Genomic DNA, 20,064 nt, shown 5'->3' with positions numbered 1-20,064 from the left:
CCAATACTTTTCAAGCTATTTCAGGAAATAGAAAAAGAGGGAGAACTTCCAAATTCATTCTACGAGGCCAACATCACCCTGATTCCTAAACCAGACAAAGACACTTCAAAGAAAGAAAACTAAAGACCAATATCTCTAATGAACCTTGACGCAAAAATCCTCAATAAAATTCTGGCAAATCGGATTCAAATACATATCAAAAAAATTATACACCATGATCAAGTAGGATTCATCCCTGGGATGCAAGGCTGGTTCAATATACGGAAATCAATAAATATTATTCACCACATCAATAGACTTAAAAATAAGAACCATATGATCATCTTGATAGATGCAGAAAAAGCATTCGACAAAGTTCAGCATCCTTTTATGTTCAAAACTCTAGAAAAATTAGGGATAACCGGAACATACCTCAACATTGTAAAAGCAATCTATGATAAGCCACAGGCCAGCATCATTCTGAATGGAGAAAAATTGAAGGCATTCCCTCTAAGATCTGGTACAAGACAGGGATGCCCTCTCTCACCACTTCTGTTCAACATAGTCCTCAAAACACTGGCCAGAGCAATTAGACAGACGAAAGAAATTAAAGGCATAAAAATAGGAAAAGAAGAACTTAAATTATCATTATTTGCAAATGATATGATTCTATACCTAGCAGACCCAAAAGGGTCTACAAAGAAGCTATTAGAGCTAATAAATGAATTCAGCAAAGTGGCAGGATATAAGATCAACACGCATAAATCAAAGGCATTCCTGTATATCAGCGACAAATCCTCTGAAACGGAAATGAGGACAACTACTCCATTCACAATATCCCCCCAAAAAATAAAATACTTGGGAATCAACCTAACAAAAGAGATGAAAGATTTATATAATGAAAATTACAGAACCCTAAAGAAAGATATAGAAGAATACCTTAGAAGATGGAAAAATATACCCTGCTCATGAATAGGCAGAACTAACATCATCAAAATGGCGATATTACCAAAAGTTCTCTATAAGTTCAATGCAATGCCAATCAAAATCCCAACAGCATTTCTTGTAGAAATAGATAAAAGAATCATGAAATTCATATGGAATAACAAAAGACCCAGAATAGCAAAAACAATGCTAAGCAGGAAGTGTGAATCAGGCAGTATAGCGATATCAGATTTCAAACTATACTACAGAGCAATAGTAACAAAAACAGCATGGTACTGGTACCAAAACAGGCGGGTGGACCAATGGTACAGAATAGAGGACACAGTAACCAATCCACAAAACTACAACTATCTTATATTTGATAAAGGGGCTAAAAGCATGCAATGGAGGAAGGATAGCATCTTCAACAAATGGTACTGGGAAAACTGGAAATCCATTTGCATCAAAATGAATCTGAATCCCTATCTCTCGCCATGCACAAAAGTTAACTCAAAATGGATCAAGGAGCTTGATATTAAATCAGAGACACGGCATCTGATAGAAGAAAAAGTTGGCTCCGATCTACATATTGTGGGGTTGGGCCCCAAATTCCTCAATAGGACACCCATAGCACAAGAGTTAACAACTAGAATCAACAAATGGGACCTACTCAAACTAAAAAGTTTTTTCTCAGCAAGAGAAACAATAAGAGAGATAAACAGGGAGCCTACATCCTGGGAACAAATCTTTAATCCACACACTTCAGATAGAGCCCTAATAACCAGAGTATACAAAGAACTCAAAAAATTAGACAATAAGATAACAAATAACCCAATCAATAAATGGGCCAAGGACCTGAACAGACACTTCTCAGAGGAGGACATACAATCAATCAATAAGTACATGAAAAAATGCTCACCATCACTAGCAGTCAGAGAAATGCAAATCAAAACTACCCTAAGATACCATCTCACTCCAGTAAGATTGGCAGCCATTAGGAAGTCAAACAACAATAAGTGCTGGAGAGGATGTGGGGAAAAGGGCACTCTTGTTCATTGCTGGTGGGACTGCAAATTGGTGCAGCCAATTTGGAAAGCAGTATGGAAATTTCTTGGAAAGCTGGGAATGGAACCACCATTTGACCCAGCTATTCCCCTTCTCGGTCTATTCCCTAAAGACCTAATAAGAGCATGCTACAGGGACACTGCTACATCGATGTTCATAGCAGCACAATTCACGATAGCAAGATTGTGGAATCAGCCTAGATGCCCTTCAATAGATGAATGGATAAAAAATATGTGGCATTTATACACAATGGAGTATTACTCTGCATTAAAAAATGACAAAATCATAGAATTTGGAGGGAAATGGATGGCATTAGAGCAGATTATGCTAAGTGAAGCTAGTCAATCTTTAATAAACAAATACCAAATGACCCCTTTGATATAAGGGGAGTAAACAAGGATAGGGTAGGGACGATGAGCTTGAGAAGAAGATTTACATTAAACAGGGATGAGAGGTGGGAGGGAAAGGGAGTGAGAAGGGAAATCGTATGGAAATGGAAGGTGATCCTCAGGGTTATACAAAATGATATATAAGAGGAAAGGAGGGGTAAGACAAGATAATACAAATGGAAGAAATGATTTACAGTAGAAGGGGTAGAGAGAGAAAAGGGGAGGGGAGGGGAGGGGAGGGGGGATAGTAGAGAATAGGACTGACAGCAGAATACATCAGACACTTGAAAGGCAATATGTCAATCAATGGAAGGGTAACTGATGTGATACAGCAATCTGTATACGGGGTAAATTTGGGAGTTCATAACCCGCTTGAATCAAACTGTGAAATATGATGTATTAAGAACTATGTAATGTTTTGAACGACCAACAATAAAAAAAATAGTAACTCTAAATGTTAATGGCTTAAACTCTCCAATAAAGCAACATAGGCTGGTATCATGGATTAAAAAAACAAATCCAACAATATGCTGCCTCCAGGAGACACATCTGATTGGAAAAGACATACACAGGCTGAAGGTGAAAGAATGGGAAAAAATGTACCACGCACACGGTCCTCGTAAGCAAGCGGGAGGGGCCATCCTCATATCAAATAAAATTGACTTCAAGACGAAGTTAATCAAAACTTATAAGGAGGAAGGACATTATATGCTGTTAAAAGGAACCATTCACCAACAAGACATAACAATTATCAATATTTATGCACCAAATAATGGTGCTGCGACATTCATAAAACAAATTCTCCTCAAGTTCAAGAATTAAATAGACCACAACACAATAATTATGGGTGACTTCAACACACCTCTCTCACCATTGGACAGATCCTCCAAAAAAAGTTGAATAAAGAAACTATAGAACTCAATACCACAATCAATAACCTAGACTTAACTGACATATATAGAATATATCAACCATCAAATGGATATACTTTTTTCTCAGCACCACATGGATCCTTCTCAAAAATAGACCATATATTATGCCATAGGGCAACACTCAGTAAATATAAAGGGGTGGAGATAATACCATGCATTTTATCTGATCACAATGGAATGAAACTGGAAATCAATGATAAAAGAAGGAAGGAAAAATCCTACATCACATGGAAAATGAACAATATGTTACTGAATGATCAATGGGTTACAGAAGACATAAAGGAGGAAATAAAAAATTCTTAGAGATAAATGAAAATAGAGACACAACATATCAGAATCTATGGGACACAATGAAAGTAGTTTTAAGAGGGAAATTCATCGCCTGAAGGTCATTCCTCAAAAAAAGAAAAACCAACAAATAAATGAGCTCATACTTCATCTCAAAGCCCTAGAAAAGGAAGAGCAAAACAACAGCAAACGTAGCAGAAGACAAGAAATAATTAAAATCAGAGCGAAAATCAATGAAATTGAAACAAAAGAAACTATTGAAAAAATTGACAAAACTAAAAGTTGGTTCTTCGAAAAAATAAATAAGATCGACAGACCTTTAGCCATGCTAACAAAGAGAAGAAGAGAGAGAACTCAAATTACTAACATACGGGATGAAAAAGGCAATATCACAACAGATGCTACAGAAATACAGAAGACAATTAGAAATTATTTTGAAAATGTATATTCCAATAAAATAGAAGATAGTGAAGACATCGATAAATTTCTTAAGTCATATGATTTGCCCAGACTGAGTCAGGAGGATACACACAATTTGAACAGACCAATATCAATGGATGAAATTGAAGAAGCAATCAAAAGACTACCAACCAAGAAAAGCCTAGGACCAGATGGGTATACAGTGGAGTTTTACAAAACCTTTAAAGAAGAATTAATACCAATACTTTTCAAGTTATTTCAGGAAATAGAAAAAGAGGGAGCTCTTCCAAATTCATTCTATGAGGCCAACATCACCCTGATTCCGAAACCAGACAAACACACCTCAAAGAAAGAAAAGTACAGACCAATATCTCTAATGAACCTAGATGCAAAAATCCTCAATAAAATTCTGACGAATAGAATACAAAAACACATCAAAAAAATTGTGCACCATGATCAATTAGGATTCATCCCTGGGATGCAAGGATGGTTCAATATACGGAAATCAATAAATGTTATTCACCACATCAATAGCCTTAAAGATAAGAACCATATGATAATCTCGATAGACGCAGAAAAAGCATTCAACAAAGTACAGCATCCCTTTATGTTCAAAACATTAGAAAAACTAGGGATAACAGGAACTTACCTCGACATTGTAAAAGCTATCTATGCTAAGCCTCAAGCTAGCATCATTCTGAATGGAGAAAAATTGAAGTCATTCCCTCTAAAATCTGGAACCACTTCTATTCAATATAGTTCTCGAAACACTGGCCAGAGCAATTAGACAGACGAAAGAAATTAAAGGCATAAAAATAGGAAAGAAGCACTTAAATTATCACTATTTGTGGACGACATGATTCTATACCTAGAAGACCCAAAAGGGTCTACAACAAAACTACTAGAACTCATAAATGAATTCAGCAAAGTGGCAGGATATAAAATCAACACGCATAAATCAAAGGCATTTCTGTATATCAGCGACAAAACTTCTGAAACGGAAATGAGGAAAAACACTCCATTCACAATATCTTCCAAAAAAATAAAATACTTGGGAATCAACATAACAAAAGAGGTGAAAGATTTATACAATATAAACTACAGAACCCTAAAGAGAGAAGTAAAAGAAGATCTTAGAAGATGGAAAAATATACCCTGTTCATGGATAGGAAGAACTAACATCATCAAAATGGCGATATTATCAAAAGTTCTCTATAGGTTTAATGCAATGCCAATCAAAATCCCAATGGCATTTCTTGTAGAAATAGATAAAGCAATCATGAAATTCATATGCAAAAATAAAAGACCCAGAATAGCAAAAGCAATTCTAAGCAGGAAGTGTGAATCAGGCGGTATAGCGATACCAGATTTCAAACTATATTACAGAGCAATAGTGACAAAAACAGCATGGTACTGGTACCAAAACAGGTGAGTGGACCAATGGTATAGAATAGAGGACACAGAGACTAATCCACAAAGTTACAACTATCTTATATTTGATAAAGGGGCTAAAAGCATGCAATGAAGGAAGGATAGCATCTTCAACAAATGGTGTTGGGAAAACTGGAAATCCATATGCAACAAAATGAAACTGAATCCCTTTCTCTCTCCATGCACAAAAGTTAACTCAAAATGGATCAAGGAGCTTGATATCAAATCAGAGACTCTGCATCTGATAGAAGAAAAAGTTGGCTCCGATCTACATATTGTGGGGTCGGGCTCCAAATTCCTCAATAGGACACCCATAGCACAAGAGTTAAAACAAGAATCAACAAATGGGACTTACTTAAACTAAAAAGTTTTTTCTCAGCAAGAGAAACAATAAGAGAGGTAAATAGGGAGCCTACATCATGTGAACAAATTTTTACTCCTCACACTTCAGATAGAGCCCTAATATCCAGAGTATACAAAGAACTCAAAAAATTAGACAACAAGATAACAAATCACCCAATCAACAAATGGGCCAAGGACCTGAACAGACACTTCACAGAGGATGATATACAATCAATCAACAAGTACATGAAAAAATGCTCACCATCTCTAACAGTCAGAGAAATGCAAATCGAAACCACCCTAAGATACCATCTCACTCCAGTAGGATTGGCAGCCACTATGAAGTCAAACAACAACAAGTGCTGGCGAGGATGTGGGGAAAAGGATACTCTTGTACATTGCTGGTGGGACTGCAAATTGATGCAGCCAATTTGGAAAGCAGTATGGAGATTCCTGGGAAAGCTGGGAATGGAACTACCATTTGACCCAGCTATTGCCCTTCTCAGACTATTCCCTGAAGACCTTAAAAGAGCATACTACAGGGATACTGCCACATAGATGTTCATAGCAGCACAATTCACAATAGCTAGACTGTGGAACCAACCCAGATTCCCTTCAATAGATGAATGGATAAAAAAAATGTGGCATTTATACACCATGGAGTATTACGCATCACTAAAAAGTGACAAAATCATGGAATTTGCAGGGAAATGGATGGCACTAGAGCAGATTATGCTTAGTGAAGCTAGCCAATCCCTAAAAAACAAATACCAAATGTCTTATTTGATATAATGACAGCAACTATGAACAGAGCAGTTAGGAAGAGCAGGAAGAAAAGATTAACATTAAACAGAGACATGAGATGGGAGGGAAAGGGAGAGAAAAGGGAAATTGCATGGAAATGAAGGGAGACCCTCATTGCTATACAAAATTACATATAAGAGGTTGTGAGGGGAATGGGAAAATAAACAAGGAGAGAAATGAATTACAGTAGATAGGGTAGAGAGAGAAGATGTGAGGGTAGGGGAGGGGGGATTGTAGGGGATAGGAAACGTAGCAGAATACAACAGTTACTAATAGGGCATTATGTAAAATTGTGGATGTGTAACCGACGTGATTCAGCAATCTGCATTTGGGGTAAAAATTGGGATTTCATAACCCACTTCAATCTAATATATGAAATATGATATGTCAAGAGCTTTGTAATGTTGTGAACAACCAATAAAAAAAAACAATGAATTGGTTTGGGAATTATTGAGTTTGGATTCCTTGTTCCTTTGTATTTTCCTTTCTGTTACCTTAAAGCTAAAAAGTTAAATGCAAGCCAGGTGTGGTGGCTCAGGAGGCTAAGGCAGGAGGATTGCAAGTTCAAAGCCAGCCTCAGCAACTTAGCAAGGCCCTAAGCAACTTAGCAAGACCCTATTTCAAAATAAAAATTAAAAAGGGCTGAGGATGTTGCTCAGTGGTTAAGTGCCCTTGGGTTCAATCCCAAGTACCGCCCCTCTAAAAAAAAAAAAAAAAAAAGGTAAGGCAATCTCTGTCTAGCTCATTTCATGCTTTTCAAACTCATTTTAAAATGATTTCTCAGGCTCTATCCCCAAACCCATTTCCTTTTGTTAATTCATTATCTAATGCGGTTGAATATTCCCATTGGACTACCCTACTTTTCTCTCCTGCCTCTTTCCTGTTGCTAAGATGGATATAATAAAGCAAATCACTGATTTACCCAGTGATCCCAGTGGTCTTCACACAAATGCAAAAATAAGGGCTTGTAAAAATAAAATACAAGATTGCCATGTTTTTTCCTGCACTTCTAAGGAGACTTCCTTCTCAGGCTAGAAGAATGTGGTCAGGCATGGTGGAAACTAACAGTCTAGACAACTTTTTTTAGAGCATGAAAAAAAATGAGAGGCGATGAAAGACAAGCTCCTCCTTTCCTTAGAACGGCAAGTGAAGAGCAGCCTCAGTGGAGAGATGCTGCTCTGCTCAGGAAACCTGCTCTCCACAGCTGTTTGTAGCCGGGACAGGACCTTGGCACTCTGGCTGCACTGAATCCACTGAGCACACTGACTGAGGCCCAGACTATGCTTTTCAATCAGCTAAGGGTTTTCCCTGTTATTACAAGATCCCAGGATAATTCCTTGGTGTCACAAAAAACCCACCAGCAAAAGGATCTTCTACCCCATTATGTACGTTAGTGTGGATGCCACTTCTTGGCAAAATGGGAAGATGTGACACTGTCATGTTCCCAGTTTCACTTTGGCCCCTTTTCCTAAACAAAGGAGGGCAAAAGCAGAGAGGGCTGTTATGTTTCCCCTTCCAAAGTGGGCAAAGACCTTGGTCAAACAGGAAGGTTTTATCAATCAAATTTGTTTTCAAGCCCAGTGTATTTTAATAGAGAAGTTTGATTTTTTAAAAAAAAATTATCATAAAGGAATGATCCACTAATACACTATGGAGTAATTTGTATAGGATAGTAAAATAAAAACTACTAGGAAGCAAATGGACTTTCCCTTTACCTCAGCAAAATTTCTAAGTGGAATTTGGTACTGGGACCCTGGCACTGACCTTCTTCATATGAAGAAGTGAATTAAATGAGATAAGTCATCAATTTTATCATTGTTAAAGTCAGGCTATCTAACTACTCAGAGACGTTTGCAACCCTGCTGAACCTGCATAATATATACAGAAGCCAAAGAATGGCAAAGTGTGAGGCTTTCACTCTAAGGGAAAAGCAAACAGTATGAAAAGAAAGAAAAACAAAACATTATTCTTACAAGAACAGTTTTACAAGATGTTAAAAGAATCAGCTTGCCAGATTTTAAAAATGCAAAATGATGAAATTATTAAGGTTATAATAGTCTGTCAATAATAGAGAAAATAATAATTTTCTCATATAGCTATCATATCTACAAAGTTATTACATATTAGTACTTACAAACAGAGGGAGAAAGTTGTTTTAGAAAATTGGTGCATTAAAGGAATCAGGTTTCATCTCTTTTGGCAACCCATGCCAGAGAGAATGACTCATTTTGATTATTTGTTCATCTCATGTGCAAGGTAATTTGTTTCTGCCTGTGTACTAAGGTGTACCTATAAATTTGTAAACTCATATGTGATGTGCACATAAATTCATAGAGTAGGGTTTTAGCTTGGATTCCCAGCAAAGAAATAGCACTCTGTCTGAGGAGAGGCAAATTCTGGGAAGACCAGGAATGATGGCACCTGGAGTTTCAAAGCTCAGGTCCTATACCCAGAGTAGTCTGGCCTAACGGGTTACACTGAATTTCTGTGTCCCATCAGCTAAGTTGACCCTTCTCTCATGGGATCACAACTGAGCAGTGTAAAAGAGAATCTGAATGTTCTGTCCCCAGCACTTGCCTAAGAGGGCTGATGTGTACTCAGGTGGTTTTATTCTGACACCTGCTCAGATTCCGAGATCTTGGGATTGACTGATAACCATTGGAGATACTAAAGACAGTGCTCATGCTGCAGGCAAAAGGAGGAATGCTCAGGAGCAAATGCACATCCCATAATCCACAATTTTGAAAAAGGCTGGAGGGTAGTTGTCCCGGGAAGATGGAGAGTCAGGAAAAGAACAAGAAGCATCTCTTAGGATAAGATCACATTCACAGTGAAATCATGTTCTTTGTAGCTTCAGATCACTTCGCTCACATCTTTCCATGCCTCTACATTCAGTATGTATGACTAACTAGCCGCGTATAGCTGCCTGAAATGTAAACATTTATCATAAATGGTCTCCCAGATTGATGGTTATCAATGTGAAGCTATTTAAATGATTGCTCTGAAAAAAAAAAAAAGCATGCTGATGTTAGCAGGGATGTAAAATGGCATAAGCCCTAAAGAGAGGACTGTGGCAGTAACTAACAGAACTGTATATACATGCAATCACCCTTTGGGCCAGCAATTTCACTTCTAGGAACTTGTCTTCCAGATACATGTTCACATATTCAGGGGAAATGGAAGTTGTTCAATGTTTCATTGTCAGTTATAGCAAAATGAAAGATAACCAAAATGCCTACTTACATGAAAAGAGTAGAATGAACTGTGGTATATCCACACAACAAATTTTCACAAAGTAATAAAAAAGAATGAGAAACATCTGTGAATTGAAATGAACTGAAATTCCCAGGACATATATTTAAGTGGGAAAAAAAAGTCAAAGTGCAGAAAAGTGTTTGTAGTATGCTACCTTTTGTGTAGAAAGGGGACAGAACTAGATATCACAAATTTGCTGTTTGTGTATAAACAAAAATAAAAATAAAAAGAGCAGATAGAAGCTAATAAAAATGTCTATCCACTGAACAGACATGGAAATTAGTGAAAAGGTGAGGATTTTTTTCAATATAATTTGAGTTATGAAAATGTTCTACATATTGAAAAATAAAGCCAAATTAAAAAGATAGACAAACCCTAAAATTGAATACAAAGAAAAACATATTAATCTAATTCTATATTAACTTGATAATATAGCCAAGAACAAAGAGAAATCAATTCAAGTACTTTTGGAAATAGTGTTTTAAATATAAATCTTAGTGGGACCAATCTAAGAGGAAGAAAAATGTGAAGAAATGTTAAACATTACCTAATAGGTTTATTGTTAGGTGTAATATTGCTTTAAATTCTGAAACTCTATAGTTTATAATACAGAATGAAAGATAATTTAATATACTACTATAAAGTATTGAGATTTTCACTGTGAGAGAAAAATAAATATAAATGTAATATTTTAAAAGCTAAGTAAAAGCTTTGTGATATCAGTATTAGATAATATTATATAATTTTAGAATATTTCCTAACTTCATCTATTACAGTGGCCTAGAGACAATAACACCCCAGTAGTAAGAAACATGCAAAGTACTTGAATATTTGGTTTTAGATACCTTTCTTTAATAAAAGAAACTGAGTCTTGAATAAATAGTTAATTTCAGACCACAGGCAGGAAAAAAAAATAAGGTGAGCCTGAGAATATCTTATTGGTTCAGAAAGAAAAGAAGAGCTCAAAGATTAATGGGGTGATATCAAAAGGACAGAGGAGTGTACTTAAAGGGGCATCCCTTGGTCAAATTTGATGTAATTAGAGCATTAAAAAGTATAAATACAGTAAAAGATCATAACCCATTAAATTTAAAAAATAACCCATGAGTACATTATGATACTCAAAGGGGCAGGAAAGAGAAGGTAAGTTCTTTTGAGAAAAATTCCAGTCAACAAATACTATTAGCCATAGTTATTCCAATAATTTATCTAGGTAAATACCGTCAGTGGATGCTAAAATGGGAAGGTGGAATTATGGGGAAATGAAATATTCACACAGTTGAAAAATATCACTCATGCATTACTTACTAACTATAAAGGGGAAAACATAACTTCAACATAAAAAGACCTAAAGTTCATCACCTTAACAAAGGAATTCACTTAGCATTAATACTAGTGTTTCAACCTGGCATTATGTATCATCAGATTTGATGCATTCCATACTCAATTTCTCCTGTACATTGATGTACATAAATGTTTAATTAAATCTCAGTTCAAGAAAACAATTAAACACATCCAAAATGTTGGACTTTCTATGATACAACTATCCTGAATCCTTTAAGAAAAAAGTTAGTATCATGAAAAATAATATTTAGAAGTGGGGGAACTATTCTAAATTAAAAGAAATTAAAGATTCAAAAGCAGCCAATTGTGCTGCTTTTGGGTTGGCTTTTTGGGGAAAATAAAGATGTGATAATAAAATTATGGTTTCTTTAAAAAATGTCCTTAATTTTAGCAAAGTCGTGTTAAAATACTTAGTGATGAAGTGTTATGCTGTGTGCAACTTTCAAATAATCTGGAGAGGAAATGAGAGAGTGCAAGTGTAGCAAATTAATCTAGAAAAATTGTTTTGAAAGCTTATTTCACTATTTTTCTAACATTTTTGCAAAACATTGTTTGAAAAATCAAATAAAAGGATTGAAGAAAAGTAAAATAAGTATTGGCCTTGAAATTGCAGCCTTATTATTTGGAGAAAGTGCTATTATTTATGAATATACAATGGAAATCAAAGATAGTAAATACGACTTCGAGGGTTTTTTTTTCTTTACATCTGCTGGGTTATGTGCCAACATTACCATAATGAAGTTCAGAGGAAAGCACTTTCACACAGTAAGTGTGAACACCCCATCATCATGCTTATGAACCCCAGAGAACCTAACTTTAGGATTTCATGCACCCTGTTAGATATTTAGCATCCTTTCTGACTTGCATATTCACCTCAGTACCAACATGCCCCTTTTTGCAGCCACTGTGGCTACCGGGAAATTCATCGAACCATCTTGTCTTGGTGGAATATGGAGGTCTCCACTAGAATTTTTCTTCGGTCATGAGCAGAAAAGAGGTGGATCTGTTCCCTTCTGGTGCTAGTTTTGACTTTCATGTCAATGAAAATTAAGAAGATTCTGTCAAATAATCACCAGGTGAGTGTGGTGGGGAGAGCAGATAGGATACTGGGCTTTCTACTCACAGGAGAATTCAGAAGCCAAATGCCTCAGGGTCTAGGGATGTCTTTGACGCTCTTTAGGAAATGTCCCTGATATTTTTAAGGCATTATTAGTATACTTTTCAATCTAGTCCTTAATTCTCTAGAAATGTTTTCTTATGTTGATGGATCAAAACTGTGCCCCTTCCAGGTGCTTCAATGGGGCTATTAAATGTTTCCCTCTTATCTCCATGCAAAGAAAAAACAAATGCCCAAACTTGGGCATTAGGCTTGGGTATAGGGAGGGAAGGAATAGAGAGATCCTTCTCTTAGTGGCAGGTTCTAAATTGCATAGCTAAGGTCAGTGTTGTGGGAGGGAGGGGCCAAGAAAGAGAAGAAAGCTCCCCGCTAGTTGGTGATGTTTACTCTCTTTCTCTCCAAGACCCCAGGCTAGATTCTTTTGTCCAATGATTGGTTCTTAGAAAAAAATCATCAAAAGAGAATTCATTCTTAAAAGAGGATCATGTATTAAATTATGGGAAAAATCTGATCGAATTCCTGACCCTAGAATATAACCATGAGTTTATTTTACAAAATTTAAGGATAAATTGTATTAGTTTGGATGGTGATTCTTTGAAATTAGCACAAATGAACCCCCTTCCACTGTTTGATTTGCAGTAAAATTGTAGAAATATTTTTTGCAAAAAGATTCAAAGACTCATCAATTTTCTCAAGGTCCTTCTTAATTCCTTGGTGCTTAAATGTTCCTTCTTTGAAAACGTCTATCCTATCATGGTCTTTGTTGATATTTATGAGATAGAAATTTATAGATACAGAGAGCACACTGAGTCCCAAAAGGAAAAATATCCTTGTTAACAACTCCTAGACTGCTCTTGAGCAGGACAAAGGAGTTTAAGGGACAAAAAAGGCAGCGGTAATGACAAGCTAAACAGACTCTAAATTAATTTGTAATTTTCCAGTTCCCTGTAAATTTTCAATTATGTAGCAAACCGGGGGAAAGACCTCAATAGGGAGAAACCATTAGCTCCATGAGACTATGGATTAATAGTTGATTGGGCCGTGACTGCCTGGCCTATCACCTGACCGTTGATATAATCTGAAAACTACCTACCAGCCACACCCCCTGATGAGGAAACTCAGACTTGCTTAATATTTCCCAGCCACAAGAATGCCCAGCCCTTTTGGATCATGCATATTCCAGCTAATTTTGTGCCCTAATTGAAACACAACCTTAAGCCTTGGCAGTGTGTCTCACATTTGCCATTAACCTGCCTTCTGTTCTGAGAATGTGTACCTTCAATTTCTGTAATAAACTTTCTTCTTTGCTACTAGGATTTGACTTGTCCTTAAATTGTTTTCTGCCACAGAGTCAAGAACTTTGAAGGTTCAAGTAAAGGTCTCCTCCAGACCTCCTGGGACCCCCACATGATGACATTTCTACTCTATATGAACTTACTTTGAATCTGAAAAAGTCTTTTTTATTTAATTTAAACATACCTTTGACTTTTTTTTTAACATACATGATACAGTCTGCAAGATCTGCTATTTCAATTTACAGTTGGCATCACACTTGCATTGTCATTGGTTGTAACAATACTGAACCCTATACAAGAAAGTGAACCATGAAAGTTGTAATGTACTCGTGGTTATAGATACCAGAATAAGTAGGGGTTGGGCTTAAAGGCAGACTAGTATTTCAAATGACCGTTCATTATTGAGTGTTTTTACTATATATTTGTTTCTTAAGGTAATCTATAAGCTTAGGGTCTCTACGATAATGGGTATTCTGGAAACACAAATCATTCCCATAGAAGTTATCCAAAGTACTTGCATGAAGACACGAATACTTTATATACAACCAGAGATATGAAAAATTGTGCTGTATATGTGTAATAAGAATTTAATGCATTCTGCTGTCATTTATATTTTTTAAAAAATCAATAATTTTTTTTTAAAAAATAAGTAAGTTCTCAGTAAGGGAAAAAAATCAAAAATATATCTGAGCTTAAATTTTTACAGCACACAGAATCACTAGAGAATCAAGGAGTAGGTGAAGATTCTAGAGAACCAATGATGGCTAATGAAAATTAAGAATTGGAATTCCTTGAAGCTATCACTAGTGCTCACTTCTACCTACTGTGACCAGTAATTATAATGTGCTCTCTTTCACCTTTCAAATTTCCAATCATTGCTTCCTGGATATAATATACACCAGAACTCCAACAGTTAATGTATTGGAGAAATGTAGCTTTCCAGCACATAGAATATGTGAAAGAGCTGAGAAAGGCAGGTATGGAGCTAGATAACAACAGATAATATTCAATAATAAATATGTATATATACATACATATGCTAAATCCCAACAGGACATTTTGTGAAAATGATCAAGTTGGTCATAAAATTTATTTAGAAAGGCAAAGGAAGTAGAAGGGCCAAAACGATTTTGAAAAAGAACAAAGTGAGAGAACTCACATTCCCTGTTTTCAAGACTTACTGTACTATATTAGATAGTATAGAACTGTAACAAAACGATATGTGGATCATGGGACAGAAGTAAGAGTTCCAGAATGGAACCATGCAGACATCTGATTTCAACAGAGGTACAAACTCAATGGAGAGAGGATGATCTCTTCAACAAATGGCACTCGACACGTCCAAGTTTATAGCAATTCACAGTAGCCGATCTATGGAGCTAACTTAGGTGCCCTTCAACAGATGAATGGATAAAGAAAATGTGGTACATATACACAATGGATTATTACTCAGCCACAAAGAATGACTTTACGGCGTTTGCCAATAAACAGATCAAACTGGGGACTATCAGCCAGTCTCAAAAAGTCAAAGGTAGAATGTTTACTCTAATATGCGGAAGTTAATCCAAAATAAGGGGGAGGGGGTTTTAAAAAAGGATAAAAGAAAGATCTGTGGAACAGACAAAGGGAAAGGGAAGGGAGGAAGGATGAGGTAGGGACTGAGAGTGGAATGAATCTGACGTAACTTTCCTATGTACATATATGAATACCTCACCATCATGTACATCCAAAAGACAATAAGTTTCTAAAAACTATAAATAAACAGAAGAAAGTTCAGTAGAGAAAAGAGAGAGGAGGAGGGAGAGGGGAGGGGAAGTGTTAGTACTGGGACTGAATTAGAACAAATTATATTCCATGCTTTTATAATTATGTCAAATTGAATCCTATTGTCATATATAACTAAAAAGAACCAATAATTTTTTTTAAAGTGGCACTAGAACACTTTAACACCAAGGAAAAGAAAGAGAGCAGAGAGGGAGGGAGAGAGAAAAGGACCTTGGGTTTAACTTTGTACTATATACAAAAATTTACTCAAAAATGCATCATAGAACTAGATATAAAGGTTCTATGAGTGAATATAGGATAAATTTTTGTAACCTTTGGCTCCAAAAAAATTGTATGACACTAAAAGCACAAGCTATAAAACAAAATATTCATAAAATTATATTTCATTGGATTTCAAAACTTCTCTTTAAAGGAAACAAAAATGAAAACCCAAGCCGGGTGGGAAGGAAATATTTTCAAAACATATATTAGTACTTGTGCCCAGAATATATAAAGAACTCAATAGTAAGAAACCAGTGTAATTTTGTGGGGGGGAGGGAACTGGGGATTGAACTCAGGGGCACTTAACACTGAACCACTCCCCCAGCGCTATTTTGTATTTTATTTAGAGACAGGGTCTCACTGAGTTGTTTAGCGCCTCACAGTTGCTGAGGGTGGCTTTGAAGTTCCCAAACTGCTGGGATTACAGGCATGTGCCACCTCACCTGGCAAAAACAGCTTCATTTTTAAGTGATTAAAAATTGCACAAACTTATCATCAAACTTTGGAAATTACAGACATGTGAAGTTGAAAGCAGAATTCACCTGTAATTCTACTACTTAGAGAAAATTACTGTTAAATAAATTTTAAAGGGCATATTCTTCCAGGTTTTCATGAATAAATATGTCATTTCTTTTATATTTTACATTGTGTTGTAACCTACTTTCTTATTAAACAATATGTATAATTCTGAGTATTTCTGTGCATTCTTTGTTATTTGCAAACATGATTTTCTGTAGCAATGAATGGAGAAGTCAACACTTACTAATCTCAATTTTTATTTAGTAGGAGAGTTATAGTATATCCGATTTTATAAAATTTATAAATCACAGTATGGTGAACTTCACATTTCAATCTCTTTAGGATTTTGTGTTTACAACATTAATTTTTTTTCAAAAATTGCATGCATATGAATAAACTTTGTTTTAATATATGAGAAACTCTTAACTCACTAAATTCAATGAGTTTTGTACTTTTGTAGCTGAAATCCCACAAGCGAGGTTGTACAGATTTCCGGAGATGGAGTTGATTGAGTGCTACTAACACCTCCAGTGGAGGGACAAGGAGAGATGCAAATTTGTAAAACTGATAGTGATATGTTTAAGAAATGGAGAGAGTTCTAGAATATCCAAAGGGTGGGGGGGAGCAGGGACACACACACACACACACACACGCGCGCGCGCGCGCGCATGCACATATTTGAAACTTCCCGTCTTTCATAATCACAGAAAGGAATAAAGGCATCTGAGAATTTTGTTTTCCACGTCTACTCTGTAGCACTTCTCAGAACAGCTTCCCTTCCTTGATGTTTTTATGTGTTCTGTTTAGACAGGATAGTCGAGTGTATGACATACCCTACATGCATAGAGGGTAACTTCCCGTTTTTGTGGTTGGACCTGATGTGGAGTTTCACTGGTTGTGCCCTTCATTTTTCTTCTCAGCACATCTTCACGAGAAGCCAGGAGTGCTGTCCAGTTCCTCAGTGCCCCTAGAGAGGGTCACGCCTTCTCCTCACACCCGCCACCCACACAGTTTTCAAAACCCCATGCCTTTTTGTACTGAAAGCTCGTGGCCTGCCACCGTACAAGTCTCATTAGGTGTTCAATGAAATATGTGTTAAGCTGTTTTCTAATTGGGAAGGTTCTGTTCTTTTCACCTCAAGGAATCACTTGGGAGACAAACAGCAACACACAACAATTAGATTTGATTGAATCTAAGTGATTTGAATGCTAATGAAACAGTGCCTCCAGTGTGTTTTGGTTCACTTAAATCTTGATGAAACCCCAGCAGTCTCTGTCTTCCTTCCTGGCCACCCACCCCGTCTCTGCCACCATCACATGAGCCTCTGTTCCTGTGTCATCAGTGTTGTTTATCCGAAAGCTTTTTAATTCTCCGTGGGTGAAGTTAGATGGGCGCTCTCACCTCTTCCAGCTCTGTCACCTCCCCTGTTGGTTGCCAAGGGAACCACTTCACTGAGTCAACCATAAAAGAATCATCAAATTTGATTTTTTTTTCTTTTGCCTTGATGGGAACCACTAAAATGTCCTCTTACATCAGAGAACAAGTGCCACTCATTTCTCCTATTTCTTCTCCTACCATCTAAAAGCAATCTTTATCATAAAAGATGGAAGAGGGGGAATTGACCAGCCAGGGCTATGAAAGCTAGCTGAAGTCTGTGCCACAGAAGTAACATGCATTTGCTTTCTGAAATGAAAATTCAAAATCTGATATTTAAATAGGTTGATGGAATTCTTTGGCTGTGTGACCAATGTGATCAGGGTGGGGTGGATGTAGGCTTGATTCTAAACAGTGTCTTGATGTATCAGTGAGGTAGATGATGATACCGTCCTTCCAGGAAGAACCAAATCTTAACTTCATTTTAATCTATAGCACTCTCATCCAATGGCACAACTTTAGGCCTCAAGAAATGTGGAGAATGGCTCACCAGGGGCTGTTGCCCATCTCTGGAAAACTGCTACACTGTTGTCAAATATCCGACCAAGTTGCTGTCTGAAACTGGAGACTGGTGAAGAAGTGTCTCCACAGCCCTTCATCTCAATACTCCCTGTCCTCGCCTCTCCTGGATTGTAATACAGTTGTAAACAGTGAGTGTAAGGAGAAAAGCAAGGCCCTCTGAAGAGAAAGGAGGGACCCAAGATCCCTCCACGTGCAATTGGGGTGGGAGAAAAATGCCCATCCTCCATGTTTAATGCCAAAAAATATGATATTTGCATTGGGGCAAATATCATTGGGGAAAACCAAAAAATGTTCCAGATGGCCAAGCTGAATAGAAGGACAGAGAAGGAGTAGGTCCAGAATGAAGTCCTCTTTATGCTGGGTTTTCCATCTGGTAGAGAAAAATGGTCTGGTTGCTTTTACCATATTTTTGGGTCATTGTGCTGCCTCTTCTCTCTGTGTCACTACTCAGTTTCTCAGTTGTGATCATTGTTATTTTCAAATTGTGACTGTTCATCACCTGCATCAGCATCATCTGAAAATAAATGTAGATACCTGGGTGAAGGCAAACCAGGTACAAGTCAGCAGTTAGCTCCAGGCAATTTTTATTTATGCAATGTGCAAAGACTAATGCGAGAGTATCCCTGGTAGCAGCAAAAAGACTCCCTTAATAGAAGACACACAGATGAATGTTTTCAAAACACAAGTTGTAAATCCAAGCAAAGTTTTGTGAGGTCTATGATGTACCTGAACTATTTTGAAAACATTTTTATATATAGGCCTATATATGTTTTTATGGTAAAGGGTTTTGGTTTTGGTTTTGGTTTTTTTGCATAGAGATTGAACTCAGGGGCACTAGACCACAGAGCCACATCCCTAGCCCTATGTTGCATTTTATTTAGAGACAGGGTCTTGCTGAGTTACTTAGTGCCTCACTTTTGCTGAGGCTAGCTTTGAACTCATGATTCACCTGCCTCAGCCTCCTGAGCCACTGGAGGCACCTGCCCAAAGAAATCACTTGTTCTTGGCCTGCTTGTTGACACCAGGGATGGTGTCAGATATTCCTTAAATGAAATTTCCACACCCACTCACCTTCCTTCATCTCCCCTGCAATATTCCTGCCCCCACCCCAAACCCAATTTGAACACGAAATTATGTAAACTCATCAAAATCTGAATAACTAAATCTATTTCATTTGTAGGCAACCTAAAATGACAAAGTGAGTATAATAATGACTTTCCCTTTTGAAGTAAATGATGGCCTTAAACCAGAAAACAAAAGGTTAATTTTGTCCTCTGCCCACATTACAAAAACAAAGGCAGGGATGATGCAGTCGCTGCACTTCTCTAAAATCCAAAGTGGTTTCTGAGAAATCTCTCACCACTTTGAAGAGTGCACGATTAGAACACTCATGATTAGAGAAATCAGATTAATTGGCCTAGAGTGTGATGTGAGAGGGAGTCTCTAATGAGGACAGCCGTGCAGACTAGAGGCACACAGATGTAGACCCAGAATGGTTCAGGGGGCCAGTGTGGTCTTTCTCAAAGTGAGCTTAGAAAATTGCCAACTTCCCTCAAGTTTAATAGTTTTGTGAATAATGCTCCTTGTGAGTCAGTTTTATATAAGGATAAAGGTATGGAACAGAGAAGGCAACGGTATTGGGCCTCGAACCTAGCATATTGCCAATAAATAGCAATATGGGTCCTGTCTCTACCCATATTATACTGGGAATTTACATTTCTATCCAGATGTTTATTTCAGAAGTCTGAGAATTGTAAAACAGTTGTGTCCTGGACACATTAAGGAAGCATATTACACCTTTGCATTTAGTGGATATTTTAAAACTTATATTTCAGACATCTTAATGAATTTCTCCTCATCACAACAAAAAGTGCCCAACCAAAGAATCTGAAAGGACAAGTTTTAAAATGATAAGGCAGGTCAAATTCTCCCTCTAATGCTCTGAATGATGAAGGGTG

General features: G+C 36.9%; 1 pseudogene; it reads right to left on the bottom strand.

Moving 5' to 3' along the window:
• Positions 1-11,876: 11,876 nt before the first annotated feature.
• On the bottom strand, positions 11,877-11,996 carry LOC120886031 (small nucleolar RNA U13; annotated as a pseudogene).
• Positions 11,997-20,064: the final 8,068 nt, after the last annotated feature.

Source organism: Ictidomys tridecemlineatus, chromosome 1 (assembly GCF_052094955.1).
Source record: "Ictidomys tridecemlineatus isolate mIctTri1 chromosome 1, mIctTri1.hap1, whole genome shotgun sequence".
NCBI lineage: Eukaryota > Metazoa > Chordata > Mammalia > Rodentia > Sciuridae > Ictidomys > Ictidomys tridecemlineatus.
Note: the sequence above shows the minus strand (reverse complement) of the source record. Positions and strands in the feature narration are given on the sequence as shown.